General features: G+C 37.7%; 1 long non-coding RNA gene across 9 annotated transcripts in view; it reads left to right on the top strand.

Annotated features, from left to right (window-relative positions):
* Positions 1-16607, top strand: part of LOC141924673 (uncharacterized) — a 38601-nt gene extending 21994 nt beyond the window's left edge. For 3 of the 9 annotated variants that reach the window (XR_012623630.1, XR_012623632.1, XR_012623631.1), the window contains 5 exons: positions 1239-1335; positions 2261-2348; positions 6660-6757; positions 8952-10381; positions 11496-16607. This is a non-coding gene — a long non-coding RNA (uncharacterized LOC141924673). Of the gene's footprint in view, positions 1-1238; positions 1336-2260; positions 2349-6659; positions 6758-8951; positions 10382-11409 lie in introns of all 9 variants that reach the window. The other 6 variants (XR_012623635.1, XR_012623637.1, XR_012623634.1 and 3 more) reach the window with 6 other exon arrangements.
* The last annotated feature ends 7332 nt before the right edge of the window (positions 16608-23939 follow it).

Genomic DNA, 23939 nt, shown 5'->3' with positions numbered 1-23939 from the left:
AGACCTGAGCAAAACAGTCATCTGTCAAATGTGCTTGGCTCTGAATGCTTCCTGAGCAATTCAGAAGGCGAGGAAAACAGTTCCAAATCTTCATTCCCCATACTGACATCTTCCAGTCCTGTGGCAAAGCAGATGGAGGTACCAGCTACATCACGTGCTGAGGAGCGAGCCTGTTCCCTCAGTGCAGTCTGTGCAAGTCTGATCAGACACTGTCCTTCTGGAGACCAGGAGATGGAAAATGACAGAGAAACAGATATTTCCCATTGACTAAAACTTCCTCAGTGAATCAGTATGGAGAACAACCAATTTAAATAAGATGCCATAGATAAGTATGCTACTAAAAGTCAGTATATACCCAATTTTAGCCTTCATGCTAAAATTATGTCCTTTCTACTGACTTATATGGTCATCCCATAGCCTATTTGGAAAGTCATACAACCTAAATGCTCTCTATTACCTAGGGTGCAAAGCAGGTTTGAACTTGGTCTTGGTAAATACATTATTAAATTGTCAGGAAAAATGCCACTGCTTAGCCAAGTAACACTATACTTTTTTAAGATCCTTTTTTAAGCTTTTTGTGTATTCATTCTGCTATTATCCTATTTCTCTTTATCTGGATTTCACAGCTTTTTTTTGTCATTTTAAGAAAGCCAGAAGCAGAACAAGAAGAAAATTCACTCAAGGCTCAGGCTTGAACTCATTTTGCAGTTAGGGATTTATTGCAAGGATTTTGGATTTATCCAGCTTGACACTAAACATGTTAATGTCTCTAGCCTTTTTTCTTCCTTCTAGTGTGACAAAAAGAAATTCTCCCCCAAAATAAAAACTCTGAGGTATTGCAAGTTGCTGCTATGTTTACCCAGAGCTCTGCTCTGTGACTTACTTTTTGGCCAACAAAATCCTCTTTGTTTCTCTTCTTTGTTAGTTTAATAACCTTTATAAGTGAAGGGCCTAAATGGGTTTAGTTGCCTCAATTAGTTCCCAGGTAGTCAATGCTTTCCTTTCTGGGAATTAAGCTTCCAAAGTGGTTCACTGGAAATATGTGGCATGATCTGGAGGTTACCAAAGGCCTCTTCACTAGCTGTGGGTTAAATACTACTTGAAGGTTTAGATTAAGGTTCTGAAATAACCTAAAGAGTGTATTTGCATAATTCAGAAGAGAAGACTTGTTTGCTAAGTTTTTTATGCCAGTTTTCTTATTTGTTAAAAACTAGTTTGAGGACCAATTCTCTTCCCAGATATTCCAGGATAAACTGACCTTAGAGGAATCAAACTGAGATCAATAACTGAGACAAGAATTGGCTCTTATTCTCCACTTTGAATATATTCCTGTTGGTAAGTATGTGACTGCAGGATTTTTTTTTGGTAGTGCTTTAATATAGTTGAGATAAGTTCTTTGACTAACAATGGAGGGGGACTCACTGGTTATGGATAGTGTTAGGGTGTATTTTCCTAATACAGTTAGCAAAAGCAAGTTCAAACAGGATCTGACTAACCAGTCTAGAAAGTGTGTAGATGAATGCTTGATGAAATGGGGAAAATACTAGCCCTGCATGTTGTGAAGCAGATCTGTAGAAGGTATTGCAAATGGAGCACTTCCTAGGAGATGTAGCTCTGTTATCTGTGTTTAGGGAATGCCAGTAAATGTCAGCAATCTCTCTCCCAAAGAGATCTGAGTGAGAATCAATTTTCCTACGCCCAAAGTATAGTTGCATTTTTTTTTTAAATGAAGCAATAAAATAAAATTATGATCTTGCAGCAACTTGTAAGGCAATTTTTTAGAGATTTGCCAGCTTTATCCTTCCTTCCTTCCACCTGGGGGTGCTGCAGTTGTTAATTGCAAATTCTAGCTATTCAATTAGATGGACTTTTGAATCCTCCTTTTTCCTGAGCACTGTAACCATAAACTTCTAAAGTCAGTCCCTAGTCGTGCTGTCCAAATGAGAATTACCTGAATTGTGATGCTCCAACAGAAAGATTTATCAAGTCATGATAGCACTGCTATTGCAGTCCCACCTTGTCTTAAGCAGATCCCACTTGAAGCCCAGGTGAATTTATCACTTGAGATACTTTTCAGTGCAAAACTAGTAAATTTCACTCATGTTCTTTTCAACACTCATGCATTCTGCTATTCCATTTATGTGTACAGAGATGCACAGGGAATTTGTGTGTTATCAGCACATGAGAAAACACTTCCTCTTCTTAGCCCAGATTCCCTTTTCCTGAGGGTCAGCTTTGAAATTTAATTTTCTTTCCAAAGTCTTCTTTCACAGAGGATCAATCTGCATTTGGAATAATGTAGGTTTGGATAGAAAGCAACAGACTGCAATTGAAAATTTACAGATGAGGTCAGTCTCATTTTGAAAAAGGAAAAATAAGAGACAATGAAAAAAGGAGAAACTATAGAGCAGCCATGGACTATGTAATAGATATACAGAAGCAATAGTCAATATATAGAGGGCTCAGATGCACCAGTTTTCTAATATATTTAGGATGTCAGAAAGATTTAAGATTAATGAAACAATAAAATAATTTTGAAGTCATGAATTTCCTGGCAGCTGATGACTGGACATTGGATCTGAAACGCCATGAAAGGGCTCATTGCTCTACCTCTCCTGTCATTAGCTGCCAAAAAGAGGTAAAAACTATTTTAAATCACAGATTTCAAAAATTATAGAGGAAAGTAATTACTCTTAAATATTTTGCATTTATTACCAAACTGAAATTGTGTTCTTCCATTCAAAGCTCTGGCCTGCATCATTTCCTTTGTTTCTTATATTATTCTGTGAAAGAAACAGGCATCATGCTTCTGTCAGTGAAATTCTCTGAACCAGTTCCCCCAAGATTTTAATAGCATCTGATTTACTGCATTTAGTGATCCTCTGTAGGAACAAATAGATGAAGTGCTTTATAGTTTTAACTTAGCTCCACTTCTCTCTGCCTTTAAAGCTGTAATCCCTTTTTATCTAGGGACAAAGACCAACAAACCCACCACAGTTCAGAAGAGATTTTTCCAGACAAATGAAATCTCTCAGAACTGTTTAAACCGAGACCTTAAGTGAAGATGATTTTGTACTATGAAGCAGAGGGCCATATCCCTAGCACATGCAAATCAGCATAGTACTACTGACTTAATTCAAATTCAGTAGAACTTTCCTCATTTGTGTTAAATGAAGGTCTGACACAAGGCTTTCTGTGGAGAACTGATGGTCTTCCTGTGCATGTTTAAGTTTGGAAGAATGTTTCCTGATAAAAGTAGTGATTTTTCCAACACAATATTTACTAGTAGCAGCTGCATTAGTATGCAACTAAAATGAGCCAAGAACCAATCTGTGGTGGGAAGTTGCACATAATTTCCTCCCTTCGCTCAGAAGCTTCATGCATCCAACCTGCTGGGAACAGTCCATTGCCCAGACTGTTCCATGAATGCTGCCTAGACACTGTGTAGGACTGTCCTGGTTGGCACAGGTCAAAGCTGTTTTAGGGACCATGCTAAGAATTCAGTAGTATGAGTGACTGCATACAAGAGCTTTTGTCTGTGACCTGTTTAGAAGTTGATTTTAGATCTGGTGCCTTTCATTGTAGTGTAACAATTCAGTTTAATTGGAGAAGTGATTTTTTAGCCTTAAAATTGATACTTGTGTAAACAGGGTCCTGCTGATTTCAGAATCGTTCCAGAAATTTGGTGTCTCTTGCACTAAACTTCTTTGAAGGTTGAGCTACTTAAAGTTATATTAAATTGATGACTCTGATAAATAAGTTCTGTATTGTCTTCTGATAAAAGTTTTCTTCTGGAACATCGAGAAGATCACAGAATCACAGAATCATCTAGGTTGGAAAAGACCTTGAAGAGCATCTAGTCCAACCATTAATGTAACACTGACAGTTCTCAACTACACCATATCCCTCAGAGCTATGTCGACCCGACTCTTAAACACCTCCAGGGATAGGGATTCCACCACTGCCCTGGGCAGCCCATTCCAACGCCTAACAACCCGTTCTGTAAAGAAATGCTTCCTAATATCCAGTCTAAACCTTCCCTGGTGCAACTTGAGGACATTACCTCTTGTCCTATTGCTTATTACTTGATTAAAGAGACTCATCCCCAGCTCTCTGCAACCTCCTTTCAGGTAGTTGTAGAGGGCGATGAGGTCTCCCCTCAGCCTCATCTTCTCCAAACTAAACAACCCCAGTTCCCTCAGCCGCTCCTCGTAAGACCTGTCCTCCAGACCCTTCACCAGCTTCGTTGCCCTTCTCTGGACACGCTCGAGTAATTCAATGTCCTTTTTGTAGTGAGGGGCCCAAAAATGAACACAGGAATCAAGGTGCGGCCTCACCAGTGCCGAGTACAGGGGTAAGATCCCTTCCCTGTCCCTGCTGGCCACGCTATTTCTGATACAAGCCAGGATGCCATTGGCCTTCTTGGCCACCTGGGCACACTGCTGGCTCCTGTTCAGCCAGCTGTCAATCAACACCCCCAGGTCCCTCTCTGACTGGCAGCTCTCCAGCCACTCCTCCCCAAGCCTGTAGCGCTGCTGGGGGTTGTTGTGGCCAAAGTGCAGCACCCGACATTTGGCCTTATTGAAACTCCTACAGTTGGCCTTAGCCCATCGCTCCAGCCTGTCCAGATCTCTCTGCAGAGCCTCCCTGCCCTCGAGCAGATCAACACTCCCACCCAACTTGGTATCATCTGCAAACTTACTGAGGGTGCACTCTATCCCTTCGTCTAGATCATCAATAAAGATGTTAAACAGGAGTGGCCCCAAAACCGAGCCCTGGGGGACACCACTCGTGACTGGCCGCCAACTGGATTTAACTCCATTCACCACAACTCTTTGGGCCCGGCCATCCAGCCAGTTTTTTACCCAGTGAAGCGTGTGCCCATCCAAGCCACGAGCAGCCAGTTTTGCCAGGAGAATGCTGTGGGAAACGGTGTCAAAGGCCTTACTAAAGTCAAGGTAAACAACATCCACAGCCTTTCCCTCATCCAATAAGCAGGTCGCCCTGTCATAGAAGGAGATCAGGTTTGTCAAGCAGGACCTGCCTTTCATAAACCCATGCTGACTGGGCCTGATCATCTGGTTGTCCCACATGTATTTTATGATGGTACTCAGGATGAGCTGCTCCTTCAGCTTCCCAGGCACCGAAGTCAAGCTGACAGGCCTGTAATTTCCCGGATCATCCTTCCGACCCTTCTTATATATGGGCAGCACATTGGCCAATTTCCAATCTGTCAGGACCTCCCCGGTCATCCAGGACTGCTGGTAAATGATGGAAAGCGGCTTGGCGAGCACCCCAGCCAGCTCCTTCAGCACCCTCGGGTGTATCCCATCCGGTCCCATAGACTGTGTATGTCTATGTGATGCAGTAGGTCACTGACTACCTCCTCCTGGAATGCGGGGGGAGGGTCATTCTCCCTTATCTGTCTTCTGGCTGAGGAGGCTGGATTCCCTCAATACAACTAGTCTTGTTATTAAAGACTGAGGCAAAGAAGGCATTGAGCACCTCAGCCTTTTCCTCATCACTTGTTACCATGTTTCCTCCTGAGTCTAGCAGGGGATGGAGGCTCTCCCTGGTCTTTCTTTTGCTGCTGACATACTTATAGAAACATTTCTTGTTGTCCTTGATTGCTGAAGCCAGATTAATTTCTAGCTGGGCTTTAGACCTCCTGATTTCCGCCCTGCATAGCCTCACAGCATCGTTGTAATCATTGTGAGTGGCTAGCCCCTTCTTCCAAAAGCTGTAAACTCTGCTTTTCTCCCTGAGTTGCAGCCAAAGCTTCCTGCTTAGCAAGGGTGGTTTTCTCTGTCACCAGCTTCTCTTACAGCACCTGGGGACCGCCTTCTCCTGAGCCATTAAGACTTTCTTATTAAAGAGTGTCCAGCCTTCCTGGACCCCTATACCCTTCAAGACCATCTCCCAAGGGATCCTGTCAAGCAGATTCCTAAACAAGACAAAGTCAGCCCTTTGGAAGTCCAGGATGTCAGTTCTGCTGCCCCCTCTCCTGGCCTCTCTATGAATAAAGAACTCTGTTATTTCATGATCGCTGTGCCCTAGTCAGCCTCCAACCGCCACATCATCCACCAGTCCTTCTTTGTTCACAAAGAGGAGATCCAGCAGGGCACTTGATCTTACAGGAACAAGATCTTACAGGAACTACACAAACTGAGTTTATAAGTCTTCTTAAGGTCTTTGTTTCTCACTGTGTATCCCCACTATTATGTTATTAATGCAGCCCTTCAGTTAACACGATAGTTATAGTCAAAGTTCTGTGCAAAAATGGTGACCCTTATCTGTACACTGAAAACCAGCAGGAGAAATTAAATCAGGAAAAATAATATGTGTTACAAATATAAATTTCCATTTTTATATGGCCTGAATATCTGCAGTTTCTGTAAACACTGGAAATTATGTATCAAGAGAAATTATCAGCCACAACAAATGTATCTATTTCAATCCAGAAAACAAACAAACAAACAGACATTGTCAGGTTATGCTGTACAGTAGTTGTTCTTCATGTTCAATACGTCACAGTTCTCTACAAGAGCCTGAATTTACCTGCTCAGAGTAGACTACTAAACAAGTTGCTAGATTCTATTTTTCTGAAAGAATTTATTTTAGGACATGGTGCTGTAATAAAATGCACTGTCTTTCCATAGGCATGCAAACAACTGCATATAGGTAACTGCAATCCAACCCATGTGGCAGCAGGTCTGTCAGAAATTTACTCCCTTTGATGCAAACCTTTACAGCAAAGGTGAGTGTATTTTTGGTTTTGCATGTTTGCTTGTGTTATTTTGTTATTGTTTTCCTTTAGCTGAATACATCTCAGCTGCTGGTAGTTTCATTAATAGTAGGCTAATACTGAAATCGTTGCTTTCATTCAGTATGGAGCTTGAATCCCACTGTTCTTTCAGCTTCCATTAGCAACTATTTAATTGAAGCTTTTCATACAGTGTCTGTTACTCTGACTGGGGTGGTGCACAGTTTTTGAAAGAAAATTGCTGCTGTTGCATTTCGGCCATTTACATCTGTAGAAGAAGGTCACCTACTTATTAGTGAAATGGTGACACCTGACGGCTTGTGGACTTTTATTTTTTTATTTATTTATGTATTTACATATGTAGAAAAATCCAGTTCAGTATGCCAAGAGCTACATCTACAAATAATTGGGGGTCTTCTAACTTCTCTGTCAGACTAGTCTCAAATTTAGATCTTGAGCACATAACCACCCTATAAGTTAATGTTACCATGTTTCCTGAGGTGCTGAAAGTCTATTTCTGCAGTAAAATTTCCAAAACAAATCAATTCTTGATAGTAGAGAGTAGATTGATGTTTCTCTTATACTGGTACCCACCAGGAGTCATAATCTAGGGACCTCTTTTAGCTTTTCTGCACAGTCTGACCCGGTAATTATTTGCTGCATGCTGAGCGGACTATGTTCTGTATACACCATAGCCAAAAAGACTGGTGAGAGCACTCACTATGGATGCAGATGATATAAGTCCAGTTCTTTTTCACCCTTCCCCTCACCTTGAGAGCATCTGAATGCGTCTTTTTCAGGAGAATGATTTAACCATGAGAGTCTCTTTGGGTCCGCCTCTCAGATTTCTTAAATCTAATTCACTTGTACAACAAACCTTTTATCAGAGACAGGAATACTTCTTTCTCCTGTCTAAGCTCTAAAACCTAGAGTCAATCTCTTGTCTGACTATGTTTTAAGAATTCATTCAAGGAGAAATATTTTCCACAGGGCAAGGAAGGCATATATCCATACTGTTTTCTTTTGGGTGGGTAGAAATATCAGCTCAGATTTATGTGACCAATGAGGGATTTGAATGCATCTCAGGTGAAAAGGAGCTATTGGATTACTCAGTTATTGGATAAAGGGAGAAGAATTCAATGTCACAGAGGACCTCTGAGAAATGGCTGGCTTAGATGTAGTTTTAGCATTTTGTCATTGCTAGGATGTGAGTCCTGAGTGGCTGTGAGTCCTTATCAATGCAGTAAGAGTATAGTGATTGCCTGTGAAACACCATGAATGAAAGGGAGAGAGGTTCTTAGCTTACTGATGGTTGTTGTGTGTAAGCATTGCTCTAAAACTGTGAAGAGATGTATCTGTTGCTAATGTAGGTAGAGAGTGCATTTAACACTGTCAGGCAGGGCTACCAATTCTCCCATTTATTCTCTTGTGAATTCCTCAGCATCCCTATGTTACAATCATTGGGATATTACTTCAGGTTTTTATTATGCAGGTGTTATATAAGTAACACTTTCCCAAATAAATGTCTATTTTAATGGATTTTTGGATGTCACAAATGTATTAACACTAAAATAAGACAGATGTTATTGTACTTTTGCTTGGCTCTTGCTAAATCTTTGATTACATACATACTTCCTAGGTTACCTGCTCCTTCCCTACTCATATGGTAATTGCAGTCTTTTGGAAAAATTAAGAAGTTGCATCCAATAATCCATTACAGTCTCTGCACCTCAGACTCCATTAGAAAAAAAGTCAATAATGTAATGATGAGACCTATTTAGCCTTTAACAATATTTCTTTATTGGAGCAGTATCTTCCAAACTTGGTTTGGATTGTTACAAAAGGGAGCTTTCCAAGGCCTGCTGACACTTCTTGTCTTGAGAATACTATGATGTCTGATACAAGAATTACTGTTTAATTAGCTGTGGAAAGCATATGTCTTTGCCCATGAGTAAGTATTGTTCTGTAAATATAAAATAGAAGGCATTTTGCCATTGCCATAAAGCAGCCTGCATGTGTATGCAGGAGCTGTGCAGCTCCATGTCAGCCCTTGTCCCATGAGGTGTGACTTGGACAGGAGAGGGTGAAGAGTGTTGCTTTCTTAGCACTCTTGCTAAATCTGCTCCCACTCCACTAAGTGATATCTAATTCCATATTATCAGCCTCTTTGATTTTTTTCATTTCCCAGATGCAGATATCAGAGCGCACCTGGAGTTGCTGATTAAGTCTTTTTTGTACTTAGCCTAAGCAGCTCTCCTCCTCATGTGGATTGTTTAAACAGCCTCTGCCAAGTCATCTTTTATTATGGAGGTGAACCAGGCTTCTTCAGAATGGCTGGAACCTAAGGATATACCATCAATCCTTGTTTCTTAATAAAATTATCTGAAAAAAAAATCTACTTACATTTGGAATTAAACAAAATGTCTAACATGGTTTCTCTAAGCCCATGTAGTATTTTACCTGATCTTCACAGCTGTCTTGCTTTGAATAAAGATTGTCCTGAATTAGTTTTTGAGGGTTTTTCTCCTACTCTATTTTTATGGTAATACTGCAGCAGTTGCCCCATGTTACTTTTAAATGTAAGATATAGCCTGTTCTGTTCAACATTGAATACTACTGTATGTTTCTTTCTGCATATTTTGTCCCTTGGAATGTGAAATCATCATGTGATGTACACTGATGACAGTAATGTTATCTCTAGATTCTCTGGGCAGCCTCTATGTTGTTAGGAAAGTAACTATTTTATGATACTTCCATCAATCCTCCTCTCTGCTGTTCATAGTTTCCAGCTGTTGCTTGTTATCGTGCTCCTTCCTCTACAGCTCTGCTGTTCTCTCTTGTGAAGAGATATTGTTCTCCCTGTCCCTACTTGTGCGCTATTTTTGTATTATGAGAATGCTCCTGTTACTATTTCGGTTCTTTTTGGCTCATCTTCCATGTATCAAAGCCACCTGATACAGGACTTCTGCTTTGGGAATGGTAAGTAACATTGCCTGTGCTTGAATCTGAGTGACAGTGTCTCTTCCCAGAAGCAGGATCCTTTAATATTCTTTCTCTTATTAGTTCTCTTTTGAAGTCCACATATCTGCAGCATTCAGCAAACCAAATCTATCAACTTCTGTCATGAAAGCTTCATTCTTTACCTTTATTTCTAGTATTTTATTATAACAAGCGATCCTGTCTGGAACTGTTTCTTGAAGGAAGTCACAAGGAATAATAGACTACTCCAGCTTTTGAGACATGCTTTCCTGTCACTGTAAACTTAGATATAATAACTAGGAAGGAGCCAACAGTTGTACCTTAAAAAATAGTTTGATTAGAGTTTGATTCTTGATTCTTGATTAAATTAGAAGATCTCTGTCAGCAGCTTACAACTGTCAGTTGTTCAACTTGAATTGCCAAGCCAATAATGAGAATCTGTTCCCTAGAAAGTTTGTCTAAGTTATTACATTTTTGTAATTAGTCTAATAACGTATAATATAATATTAACTAAGACAGGAAGTTGTGATATTTATTGTACAAAACTGTTTTCTCAGAATGAAATATATTGAAATCAGGAAGGAAGATAACTTGTTCTGTCACCAGCACATGAGAACAGCATGCTATATAACCCTGATGGTATGTAATCATATTATCTTATTTAAATCTGGATCATTAACAGTCTTTGCATTTTTATTAACTTCAGAAGATAACCAGCTATGCTGGTATAGAATGTTGTATCTACAGGAAAATTGCTCTCCTGTGAAATGACAAAACTGATTAATATCCAATATTGTACCTTCTAAAAACAACCACACTATCTAGTTGACTATTTTAACCAAGAGTAATTATGTAACTGAAAAATAAGTTTAAGGAAAACTGACTTTTAATCAAAAATTTATTTTAAGAAAAAAATTGTCAATGTTGTTGTCTGATTTTTTTATGAAAAGTGGAAAAGGAAAGATTAAAATGTCTGTATTGTTTTAAAGATTTTGGTGAATGGTATATATCAAAGTGGTTTGATTTTTTTTTTCAGTTTTTAACAAATACATTTTTCACAAACAATTATTTTTCTAGGTTTGTTTCCTGCTTCTGAATTAAAAAATAAAACCAAACTCATGATGAGGTTTTTCAGAAATTATTTTTCCCAGAATATTTTTGAATGGATCTAACACACAAAATTTTAAATAAATGTCATCTTTTTCAAGAAACAGCAGTCCAATCCAGTACCTACTGAATTCAATGGCAGTATATGATTCATAGAATAATATAATAATTTAAGATGGAAGGAATCTCTGAAGGTAATCTAGTCAAGATTTTCCACAAAGTGGGACTAACTTCAAAGTTAATTAGTTTTTAGAAGATACAGCTTTTCCAGGAAGACTTTATACGGGATCTAGCCATCTGTGATTGATAGTCTTTGTATCTAAGTGTGCTTTTTACATATATGTTGGGGCTCAAAATATGACTTGCCACCAGGAGGGAATGTGAAGTTAGCTCTCACAGTTTGGGATGGCTTCCCGCATGGCTTTCCAGTTGTGAAAGAGCTTTCAGTTTGAATCTCTGAGAAAAGAAAGTTTTGCTGTTCAGTATCCAAATAAATACTAATTTAAATGCAGTTCACATTCCTAAAAATACTAATTTTAATACTTTTTACTTGGGTTCAGTTATGAAGTCTGTTGCACATGTATGGATGAAAATCATAAATATGAAGATGTCCTCTACGGTTTGTGCCAATTCTTCATTTTGTCAGATTCTGCATGTGAGCATGATGAAGAAGGGAGAAGGGAAGAAGTAACAGCTGTTGACTAACTTCGTCATTCATGAGGATTGGATGAGAAGAAGGAGTATGGAGTCGGGGTTGTGTGACTGTCAGGAATACTGTCACAAAAGTGTGGAGGGAGTACAACCTGGTTCAGACTTGTGCAGTGAGAGAGAAACAAACAAGATTGGTACTATGTAGTCTTACTCTGAGTGACTTCTGTGGGTTCATACACCACACACCCCCCCGCCCCGCCCCAGCAATCAACTTTTGTATGCACTCTTATGACTCAAGCCCAAAAATAAACAAATATGTTCTTGAATGTACCCTACAGAAAAACAGGGAAGAATTTAAAGGTGTCATAGTCTGCACCTTAATTAGATATTCTCTTTTGAATCTCATCTAAAGATGCAAAAGCAGGTCCCAGAGTATGTCCTATTCATCTTGCAGTTCCTTGTCTCATGTATTCTAAAAGCCACAAATAGCACTTGATTTGTCAGTTGATATACGTATGATTGAGGATTTAGTTTGAGGTTCTGAGAACCTGCTCATTGTCACGTGTCCAAAGCTGCCTTTATACAGATAAGGATTTTATTTATCATCTCATAACTTTTTAAATTAGCAAATATATACATAATGTTAGAGATATTTTGTGAAATGACATGGAAAAGCAGTTACGACAAAAAGGATAAAAATCCACACACTTATGGTGTATAATTTAGTTTGTCAAAACCACTTGAACTGTTGAGTGAATCTAATGTAATTCAATGAATCTGCAAGTACATTTTCAGTCCATTGAAAATGACTGTCAATTAAAGGATACTTCATAAAACTGAATCATGAGCAAAGATTACTTAGTGAAGATGAAAAAAGGCAAAGAAATAAACCAAACAAGCAAATGGGTATTATCAAATTAGAAATTAGAACAATGGAAAAATGTTAACAGAGATTTGTGCCGGTAATATTTTTTCTTATAGGATCTGTCTTTGACCATCATTGACATATTTATCTGTTCACCATGTAGAAAAATTATCTATTGACTTCAATAGCACTATTTCAATTCCTGCAGGCAACCACTTCCACTTGAAAAAATCATAAATATCATTCATGAGTGTTTTCTTACACAAATGGAATTGCAAAGCTATTCCTTTGCCCATATATTTTTCACCCAAATTCCATTTTAAAGTTTTATTTTGAGCTAGCATAAAATTATGAATAAATTTAGTAATTCATGAGCTTATATGGTTATATTTTCTTTTACATATATTCTTATGAAAGAAGCATTTGTCTTCTTGTTAATTTTTCTTCATTTTTTGCCTTCAAACAGCATGTGAAGCACGAGATGCTTATAAGATTACAATTATCTACTCAGTAAGAAAGGTTATTTATCAAGTATAGAATTACTGAAAAAATAAAGCCATTAGTCTCTTTCTTCCCTTTGTTTTCTATGCCTGTTTTTCCTGTTCCAATTCTCTAGCTAGAACTGAGTTGCTGTCTAGCCAACTCTAATGCCATCACATCTTTCCTTTGCACAGATAGTAAGATTAACTACTGATTTGACCTATACACAAAACTCCAAATTATAAATGCAAATGGGGTTTGCCAAAAGGAAATGGTGTGAGATAAAGCTCATATCTTTTAATATTAAACTAGATCATTTTCGAGATAAAGGAAATAAAGTAAGTTTACATACTATACTTACCATATAGCAAGTCTATTAGATAGCAATTCTACTGAAATTTATATGCTTACACATCAGTAAACCATTTGAAATGATATCACTTGGAAAACTATTAGTTTAGCAATAAATAGTAATGGAGGAATGGTAAAGTGATCAGGTACTGGCTAAAGAGTAGACACAGACAGAGCAAGCTAGAGGGATACTGCCAGTGGAAGTTTCTAGTATTAGTCTTGTGAACAATGTCAGTTACTATTTCCATTTGCGACCTTGGAAAAATAAGTAGAAGTACAAAATTTACTAATAACAATGATATTGAGAAGACATTGTCAATAGAGGGAATGCTGTATCCAGAAAAAAAAAAAAAAAAAAAAAGAAAAAAGATGGATGCCTACAATAAAAATATTTTCAATTGTAACAGCATAAAATGCATGGCACTATATGTCTAATAAAAACAACCAACAACTGTTCTGTTACAAGGAAGAAACCTCATTTTGATATAACCAAGCAACAAGCTGAAATAACCAAGAAGAAACCTGAATTCCGTCCTGAGAGGAATGTTAACTCCATCTTCCCCTTTCCTTCCAAGTACCCCATCAGACTACATCTCACTCTGCTCCTTGGCATAGGACCCCATGACTCATGACCAGAGGTCCCAGTGTAGAGGTTATACAGGATATCCTTAGAGATGATAGCCTGGTTATAGTCAGACACTCCTGGAAGATGAAAAGTAACAGATTAAATTTCCTTCATCTATGGAAGACCTAGAACATTGTACTTTTCCTGTGTGTTTTGAGTGTCTACACAAAAATAGACAGTTTTCCTGGCCTTTTAAAACACTGAATCTTGCTCAGTGTATATAGAGGAGACCAAATTCTGGACTCTGATTCCAAACCTGAAAGACAAGTATTGTTCAGCATTTCCTACTGGCCAACAGTATCTGTCTCCCTGTTCAAACATGAGTTTTCATTAAATTAATTTACATTCACTTTTAATGTGCCAGCATATGTTTCAGATATCCTCATTGTTACAGTGAGGTACTCTGCTTCAAATGAGGCAGTTGAAAATTACTCAGACAACACTGCTTCTCGAAGTGCTTATCATCAGCTGTACATGGTTGTGCAAGTGCTCCTAGTCTGTTTCAAAGAAACTGGACCAGATGAGGGTAAAAAGAAGGAAGCTTTTTAAGTTAATATCTTCTGTTGCATGAGATGGACTCAAAAGCTCATAAGGGCCAAGTTTCATGATGCAGAAGCTTTGGCAATAACTGAAGTTTACAGCATTTCTGCCTTGCCATTCCTTGCCATTCAATCCCAGTCCTGCCCTATGGCTTGTTGCTCATTTGTATTGCAGGACTGTTTGAACTCCAGTCATTCCCATGATCTAGTTCACACTAGTGTGTATTGATCTGGATTACAAGCAACCCTGCAATACAAGTGAAATAAAAACTGTTCTTTTGTTTGAAATCTGGGTGTTTTATGGTGAGTTCAGAGCAAAAGCTCACAAGGAGTTGAGCTGACACAACAGGAAGGGTAGACTGCTATGACATGGAAGTGAGAACATTTTACAGAATCACAGAATGGCTGAGGCTGAGAGAGGCATCTAGAGGTCACCTGGTCCATCCATCTGCTTAAGCAGAGCCACCTAGAGCCAGTTTTCCAGGACTGTGTCCAAATGGATTTTGAACATCTCAAAGGATGGAGACTCCACAGTCTCTCTGCACAAGCAGTTCCAGTGCTCAGTCACCCTCACAGTAAAAAATTTTAAGCTTCACTGTCATTAAATATTTTGTGTAGTGACAGCCTGCTCTAAATTAGAGCTAAGAAGCACTTTTAGAAGTTCATGACTGGTCTTACAGTTAAAGACTTCAAGCTTCTGTGTCTGTGTAATACTGTCCATGGCAGTCTGCCTGTATGCATCTATACTAGTCAGTTCTAGTATGCTTTGGGATCCCTTGGGGCATGGGAACATTATTGTCCTTGCTAGACAACTCTCAACACACTCCCTAAAAAACTCTTGGTCTGTTTCAACTATTGATGTCCCCCAACAACTCCCTGGCATGTTCTGTCAGTCAAAGCAGCTCAGGAGAATACCCAGTGGACAGTTTGCCTTTAGCTACCCAGCCTTGGCAATTTCTTAGTGTAGATGCTGCCATCTGTGAATGATCTCTGTGCCTTCAGTATTCTCAGGCATATTTAATTCTGTGGTATATAAGTGGCCTGTGTCTGCAGGATATCTGAACGTGTGCTCAGCACTGTGACCTGAGCTTTAGTGCATCGAGCTGCTTTACATGCCTTTCACTCCAAGCTCAGTATGTGATAAGTGTTAGAGAGATGGGGCAAGCAAGAATGCCAAAACTGCCTCTTTGCTTTTTGTCTTGTTTCCCGGGAATATTTTCATTAACTCTTTCCTTTTAGACCTTGTCCAGAACTTGGGTTCTGTTTGTGGATTTGCCTTTCTGAACGTTAGCCCTCTGGGCATGAAAATCAATTTAACTTAATTTTTGTAATTACCTACATCAGAGAGGATAATGTTGTGGCTCAGACATATGATAAATAAACAAATCAGCTTGCTTAATTTTAGCTGAAGTACAACTTTTCAATGTGTTTTTAGCCTTGAAAGAGTAAAATTTAGGATCAAAAAAACCTCTGAGCGGAGATATTGGATTGAAAACTGCAATTGTTATCTCTATTTCCACTTGATCTATTTCAAAGTGAGAATGAGAGAATGGACTTTTTGAAACCTTAATATTTATTTTTAATTTCACCTGCATTTGAGACCTTCTGTTGGCTTACTTCTTTGTGTTTTCACCAATTTATATTCATTGTAAAACTGATTTTGTGAGAGAATCAATCACTAGGTTTGGAACGCTGCCGCCGAATTTTTGATCTTTAGCTGTATGCATCTTTAACACAGTTATCTTTATGCTGTAAATGTAAATAACTCAAGAATGTACATTAGTAAAATAAGGTACTTCTATCTTAATAAAATGAGGACATCTGTATTTATTGCTCTCATAAGATCGGCAGGATACTATAAAGAGTTTGAAGTTATAGTACCATAACATAAATGTGCTGTTTTATGAAATCTAAATAACAAAACCCAAGAACTATATTAAAACAATGTTTATATTTAGAAAATTCTCCTGTTAGCATTGTTGTTCAACTGAATGTACAAATAGTTAATTACATAAATTTGTTACATCATAACCCACTGAAAGCAAGAAATGGCAGCCCTCAGCTTCTTTTTTTGTTCATATCTTGCAACTGTCTTTGTATCACAAACATTTTTGAAACTTTTTTTGAGACCCTGTATTATTTGGCTGTATTTTTTAGTTTCTCTGAATAAGTTGTGTTATTTACACGTTTCATCATGTACTCTAAGTTCAAAATTAAATTACATTCTCCCATACTTCTCTTTTCACTTACTCTGTTCAGCCAATATATAACTTTCTATGTGATGATTCATCCAAAGTGAGCACACCACATAGACATACAGATACCAGACTACTGTCTATTCTTCTTAGTGAAATTAGCTATTGATTGTGGTTGGCTTTGTCCTTTATTTCTCTTTCTTACTGCAATAGCAAGGAAATGTGAGATGCGTATTTATTGACTGGCTGATTATAGGCTTGTTGTAGCAGTTCTATTTTAAAATATTATTTTTTCTAAAAATGTTTGTACCATGGACAAACAACTACATTAGTGTGCTGGTTTTGGCTGGGATAGAGTTAATTTTCTTCACAGTATCTAGTATGGGGTTATGGTTTGGATTTGTGATGAAAACAGTGTTGATAACACAGGGATGTTTTCAGTACAGCTGAGCAGTGCTTACACAGAGTCAAGGCCTTTTCTGCCTCTCACCCCACCTCACCAGCGAGGAGGCTGGGGTTGCTCAAGAAGTTGGGAGGGGACACAGCCAGGACAGCTGACCCCAACTGACCAAAGGGATATTCCATACCATATGGCATCATGCTCAGCAATAAAAGCTGTGCAGCTTTTGCTTTACTTATTAAACAGCTTCTATCTCAACCCACGAGTTTTCTCACTTTTGCTCTTCCCCATCCCACCACGGGGGAGTTGAACGAGTAGCTGGGTGGTGCTTAGTTGCTGGCTGAAGTCAAACCATGACAATTAGTAAAGTAGGAATTATGCTTTTAAAAATGTGGAATATCCATGTATACAGTATTTTTACATCTAAAACAGAAAATGCAACATGATTTATGGGGCAAGGAAATGTCCATGCATGAAAATTGAATATAACAACCATATATTTTTCTTCAGATCAGGTTCAAATCAGTTTTTTTTTCTATGGGCTTAAATTCTCAGGAATGACTTTCTTTTAAATGCATTTTATGCATAGCAAAAGGAGTAGGAGACAACACATTCTTTCTGAACAATTTTCAGTGAAAAATACGGTGTTCGTGAAAGGCTTTCAGTTAGTATGTTTGAATGAAGATTTAAAATACTATCATAAAAATAATCTTTGTGGTTCTATAAAAGCACAGTACACTTTCAAATTAATTTAATGCTTATGGGAAAGTATAAATTTGACTGGTACCGAAGTGAAACTCTTATTTATTGTCACTGACTCTTTACAGAAAGGCAAAGGCAGAATAGGAGTCCCTCCTGAAGCAACAGTGTGTCTTATGTAAGATATGGAGAAAGATTTCCAAACATTTTATCTTTACATGTCTGCAAAATCAACCAATGAGGCTGTTGTTTGTGCATATAGGTAGTTAATATGGGCATGTGCCTATTAAAAATTCAATTGAGAACTGTGCCAGGATATTGAGTCAATGAGTTTGTACACACTGTCAAACAAAACTTCATCAACTACTGACATTTCCCTTTTGACCACTTTGCGGTGCCTGAAGGAGAAAAGCTCTGTGGTCACTTCTCTGTTACCCAGATAATACAGTGATGCTGGACAGGACAATAAAGACACATATTCAGTGAGGGAAAACATGCTAAAATCTCACTCTAAGATCTTCAAATCTCCCCAAAGGCACAAACTGTTTCATTACTGTGTCGAAGATATAGCTTTTAATTCTGCTATGTTGAATTCTTTGAAATTTGTACATTTCTACTATTTCCAACATCACAGGTGGGTGGAGTAAAACATGCCTTCAAGTATTATTTTTTATGCTTTCCAGAAATGTTGAAATTATTTACCTGTTCACTAAACTGATAAGAATATTTTGTCTGTTTAGCCCTTAAAGGCCTAAGGAGAAGCAGAGAAGATATTCCTCTCCTTTCATCCAGACACATTCCTTCATGACAATAAAAACATCTGCTTGCTTGTCAAAGACAGCACTGAAATATTTACACTATTAAAAAGAATATTCAGCATGAAGAATAAATCAGCTACAGAGAAACATGTTGGGAAAAAAAATCAAAAGGACCGGTGATATAACCAAACAAGTAAGCACTTGTTAAACCATGCTGACTCTCTTCTGCCATGCAAGACCAAATGACAGAGAATAAAATGGGCTTGGATACTAAAACACTTTAATTACACATATATGCCCTTTTACAAATTTCACAACTTCCCTGCCCCACATGAAAGATAACACAGTCTCTCCATGTCTGTCAGCTTGGTGCCTCCAGCACTGGCCCTTACACTCTGTGGTTCTTGACACCTTCAGACTTTCCCATGTTATTTATACTTATGGTCCTCTATTCCTATAACTGAGCAACTCTCTTTCCCTATAGGGTTAATGCAAGTTCATATGCTAACATTATTGTCCACTAGCCCTAAATTATCAGTGTCCCCAGATTATTGGAATCTCCCCAGGTGTAACTTGTACCCATTACCCCTCATCTTTTCCATGTGACTCCTTATAAAAAGAGAGTCTCCATCTTCTTTGTGGTGACCCTTTAAACACTGGAACATGGTGATAAGGTCTCCCCCTTAAGCCTTCTCTTCTCAAGGCTGAACAAACCCAGTTCTCTCAGCCTTTCTCCATATGACAGGTTTCCCAGTCCTTTGATCATCTTTGTGGCCCTTCTCTAGACCCTGTCCAACCTGTCCACAGCTTTTTGCACAGCGGGACCAAAACTGAACACAGTATTCCAGGTGGGGCCTGACAAATGCTGAGTAGAATGGGATAATGACTTTTTTGTCTCTGCTGGTGATGCCCTTGTTGATGCAACCCAGCACCCTGTTGGCTTTCTTTGCCTCTGCAGCACACTGTTCACTCATATCGAGCTTGTTGTCCCAGTCTGTGCTGCACTTCTGGATTATGTTTTTCGCAGGTGCAAGACTTTACGCTTGCCCTATAACTTGGCAGTTATGTTAATTTCCACACTCATAGAACTATCTGGCTGAACTGAGGTGTAGGTAAAGCTGTAGGAAGTTTATTTGGATGGAGAAGGCTCTAATGTCACAGGTCTCTCTGGAGGTATCTGGCGAAAAATCTGATACCATATTCAGACAATATACAGAATAAGAGGATATGGGTAGGAAACATAGCAGTATGCAGCAAAACTGTATCTCACTGCAATTATTAATTCTCTTGTGTTAACAGATAGTCTAAACATTTTGCATATATATTTAACAAAATATCACTTCAGAATAAATGTATCTATTCACTTTTTCTAAGGGGTGCATCTGGTTCCCTGGTTTCACAGACCATATACTAATATTTCTGCACAGGATTTTCCAGGCAGAAGTCTAGCAGCCCAGCTTTGGGATTAGTGCTTTTTCTTTACTGCTTCCTATTCTGACTTTCTGTTTTAGGAAGGTCACACTGCCCATAAAATTAATACAGTGAAGGGAGAGAAAGAGACTGCATGATAAATGTTTGTCAACTGAATGAGAGCAAGATACTAGTGAATGGGAATTTGTTAATAGAATAGTTAAAAATCGCATACAGTTTAGCTACCAAGGACACAGACATTTTAGGCTGTATTGAGAAAAGGTAAAATGAGAGATGTGGAACCCCCACTTTTCCAATGACAGTCTTTCAGTTTGTCTCCTCTCATGATTTAGTGAGGACGTGGGGCTTTTAAGTTCCCATGATTCAGTGTCTGGATTCTTTGCTGAGGATGACAAGATTGAGGACTGCAAAAAGATATAAAGATAGCTTAGGCTGTCGGACTTTTGACTGCTGGCAGATTTAAAATGAGGTTCTTGGTGTGAAGAGCACATTAGGAGACTCCATAGTCTACTTTTTCACTGACTAAGCTGAAATGTAAAAATACTGTACATGTTTTGCACATGTATTGGTATGATGTATCATGACATACATTGGAAACTTTCACTTTAAACAAGGCAGTCAAAAACCTCAGTACAGCAAATGGTCTTCAACAGCTTTATAGACAACTCTCCAAATAACTTAATTACTTTGTTAAAAGAGTTTTAGAAGTATATGCTTTCAGAAGCTTTAAATACACTTAATGTGCATCATCACTGTGAAACATTAATCTATCTAATAAGTACCAGCATTCCCTAAATAAACAAGATTTTTTAGGATGATAAAGCTGAAGTAGAGAAATAAGCTATTCCCTTGAGATAAGAAATTAAAGTCCTGAGTTTCTGTTGCTAGTGTTATATTCATGGCCATGAGGACTTGTCCTTAGGCAAGAAAAATGAATGGTCAGATTAAAACCATAGGTTAGCTTTCATTCTGAGGAGTCTTAAAACATTTAGGAATAAACTATTTTACAACTTCAATTTCTTTCTCTACTTCATATCACAACATTAGGAAACCTTAATTTAGATTATGAAGATCTGAGTTTTCACCTGTTCCATAGGAACCTCCAAAATATCTTCTTGATTTTGTTAGACCAAAATTGTAAAATGTCTTGAAGTAATTATTTTGTATTTGATTGTTTATCAACAGTACCCACAAGACTATATAAATTTTATTTTATATTTTGATATAATCGGGTACCAGGTAACAATTCTGGAAGACATTGTAAATTATTTTAGTATTCATATTATTTCTCTATTGTATGTAAAAGTAAAAAACTCAAACACTCAGCAAAGTTTTAATAAAAACAAGATCAAAAGGTAAAAGGAGGGAGCTGATGTATCTATGCATTTATACTGATATCACCTATGCATTTTACTTATTTCTAGTTAGCTGGGACATTCTAACAGCATATTGCCTCAGATTTGTGTGTGCATTGCTGTATTTCAGGAAAGTGTATTGTAATATATTAACACATTGATTATATGCATTTAGAATATTAAAATAGTATGTTTTATCTTGTAGATATTTATTAACATAACAATATGTGGTAAGCTACTTATTATACTATTGTCATTTGTACCACTATAGCTAAGGATCTTCTCAGGATTTACATTATAATTCCCTATTTTCAGGGGCTTATAACTCATCAATAAATCTTTGCTCTGGGCTGAAAGTTGACATGAAAATTCTGTGTTCAGGATCATATTTTTTGCACAAAAGGGACATTGTAAAATCAGAAATAATTTTACTGGGGGATCATTTCCCCTTTTTATTGTTTTTCCACAACAGCTGATGGTGCTGAAGATGATGTAGAAGAAATATTAGTCTATTTCTCCCCACACTTGCACCAGTTTATACTGATATGCTAAAAGCAGCTGAATCACACTTTACATGAAACTCATATAATTCATTGCAGATACACGTTGTCACCTCCACTTTTTTTGCAGTTCCCTGTGGGGTACACATATTCACTTTCATTGCTTGAGTTTCATGCACTAGAAATATTTTGCTAGGTTGTGTAACTTGTAAAGATTAAGAATGAGATGAATTCACAAGTGTTTGATTTGCCTGAGATCAAACAACAGCTGTCAATGTCAAAAAACACAAGTAGAGATGAAGAATCAATGAAGAATTAGGAATGGAATGTGAGATATGAGGTGAAGCATCTGCATGCAACATGCAGGCAGGACAGTTCCAGGGAGGACACATGAAGGCAATTGAGCAATGAAATGAGTGAGTTTCTGCAGTGATTATCCGGAGCTAAGGCAGAAGGAAACAAAACTGTAGTGGATAAATAGGAATGATGATGATGCAGGAAGGCACTCTCCAAAAGTACATCTGTATTGCCAGTCAGCCTTAAGACACCTGTAAGCCCACAGTCATCGATTGTCCCTTCTAGTAACTGTCCCCTTGGTCTCTGTTGGCAGTCCCAGTGCAAGCTTGGCCAGCAGCACTGCCCTCCCTGGAACTCCCCCAGTCGTGGCAGGCTCCCAGCAAGAGGATGGCACCAGGAAGATCCTACCACCTCCCCTTTCTCATCTTTTCTTCTGACAGCAAGATAATGTAATTATACTTTTCAGTTTTTCTTTTTGTCTTTTCACACTGGAAATAAGAGGATTTTTTGTGATTGATTAACCATTAATTAGTTATAAGGATATATTTGTAGCCTTAAAATAAACATGTTCTTTAGAAATAAGCTGAAGTGAAGATTTGAGCAATGATGGCTGCAGAGGTAACGCATATAGAAAATGTGACACTGACATAGTGATAACACAGAGCATGATCCAGCAATAAAAATAAATGAAAATTATATCTACTGCAGTGCCTTTTCAAGTGCCTTACTCCTGAGTCTCTAGCACACCATTAATTTTTCCTTTCTCTGCATATGCCAGTTATGATGGAAAACTGAGACATATATACAAGGTAAGAGCAGTGAAGAATTTCACATACTTTCTAAGTATGTGGTTGTTCAGACTATTTGTGTACTAACAACAGAAGTGTCAATTGATCTCTTCATAGTCACAAACTAATGATCTTAGAGCAAGCAGATTCTAAGGATGGTGTTTAACACTGAAATTTGTAATATGGATTTTAGATTCACTGCAGTGACAATAAAAAGATAAATGGATATTTAAAAAACATGAGCATACGATATGCAAATCAAAATATTTACCTTAGATTTCTCCATTGATATGCCTATATAAACTAATTTCTACATAATTATTTTAAATGGAAGATAAAAAACAGATGTGAAATTATGTGAGCTGTTAGCAAGGAAACAAACAAAGCTTCTGCATGAGAGGAATGATTGTGTTGTGAATTTTATAGCAGCATTAACTTCTTGAATTGTAGCAGAAAAAAAGAAGGGAGAAAGAAAGAAATGGAAAAGCAACCTGGATAAATGTCATTGTTCTATTTTACTTCAGTATTGGTTGTCCATTTTATTTGAAGTATCAGTTTAACTGAACATTTATTTCACTAAAATAAAAGTAATCAATAATGACCGGGTACAGAATGTACTTATTTTCTTTTTTATGGTTTCCCAAACTGAAGTTGTTCTTTATATTTCTGATATAAAGAACATCTGTTTTGAATAATATCCACTGGTGTTTGAATGCCCTAAACTGAAACAGTTGAAGGGAGTGGATTTTCTTTAAGCTTCAGAGTCAACGTTAGTGCTGCAGCTAGGTTCACCTATCAGGCACACCTGCCTGTATAAATGGAGAAGCATTTCCACAAAATCAAATCTTTGTTTTGAAACATAAATCTGTTGTTTGGCAAAAGCAGTGAAAGATCCACTGAAATATATACGAGAGGCTCTATTATCCCATATAAAGATATAAAGACAGTAATGAGATAACAAGTGATGCTCCAAATGATTTTTAAAAAGATAAACATATAGCATACTCTGTCCTACCATTCATAGAAGTGGGCCTGATTCCAATTAGTTGATATAGTCAGAGATTCCTGGTCTCATTTATGGATGTTTAGAATATGTAAAACTGCAATAGTTGGCTCCAGATCTGAAATTTATTTTATAATTTGGTAATCATTGTAG

The sequence above is a fragment of the Strix aluco genome, chromosome 5 (genome assembly GCF_031877795.1).
Source record: "Strix aluco isolate bStrAlu1 chromosome 5, bStrAlu1.hap1, whole genome shotgun sequence".
In the NCBI taxonomy this organism is placed as follows: domain Eukaryota; kingdom Metazoa; phylum Chordata; class Aves; order Strigiformes; family Strigidae; genus Strix; species Strix aluco.
The sequence above is the reverse complement of the archived record's forward strand: the minus strand, read 5'-3'. Positions and strand labels throughout refer to the sequence as shown.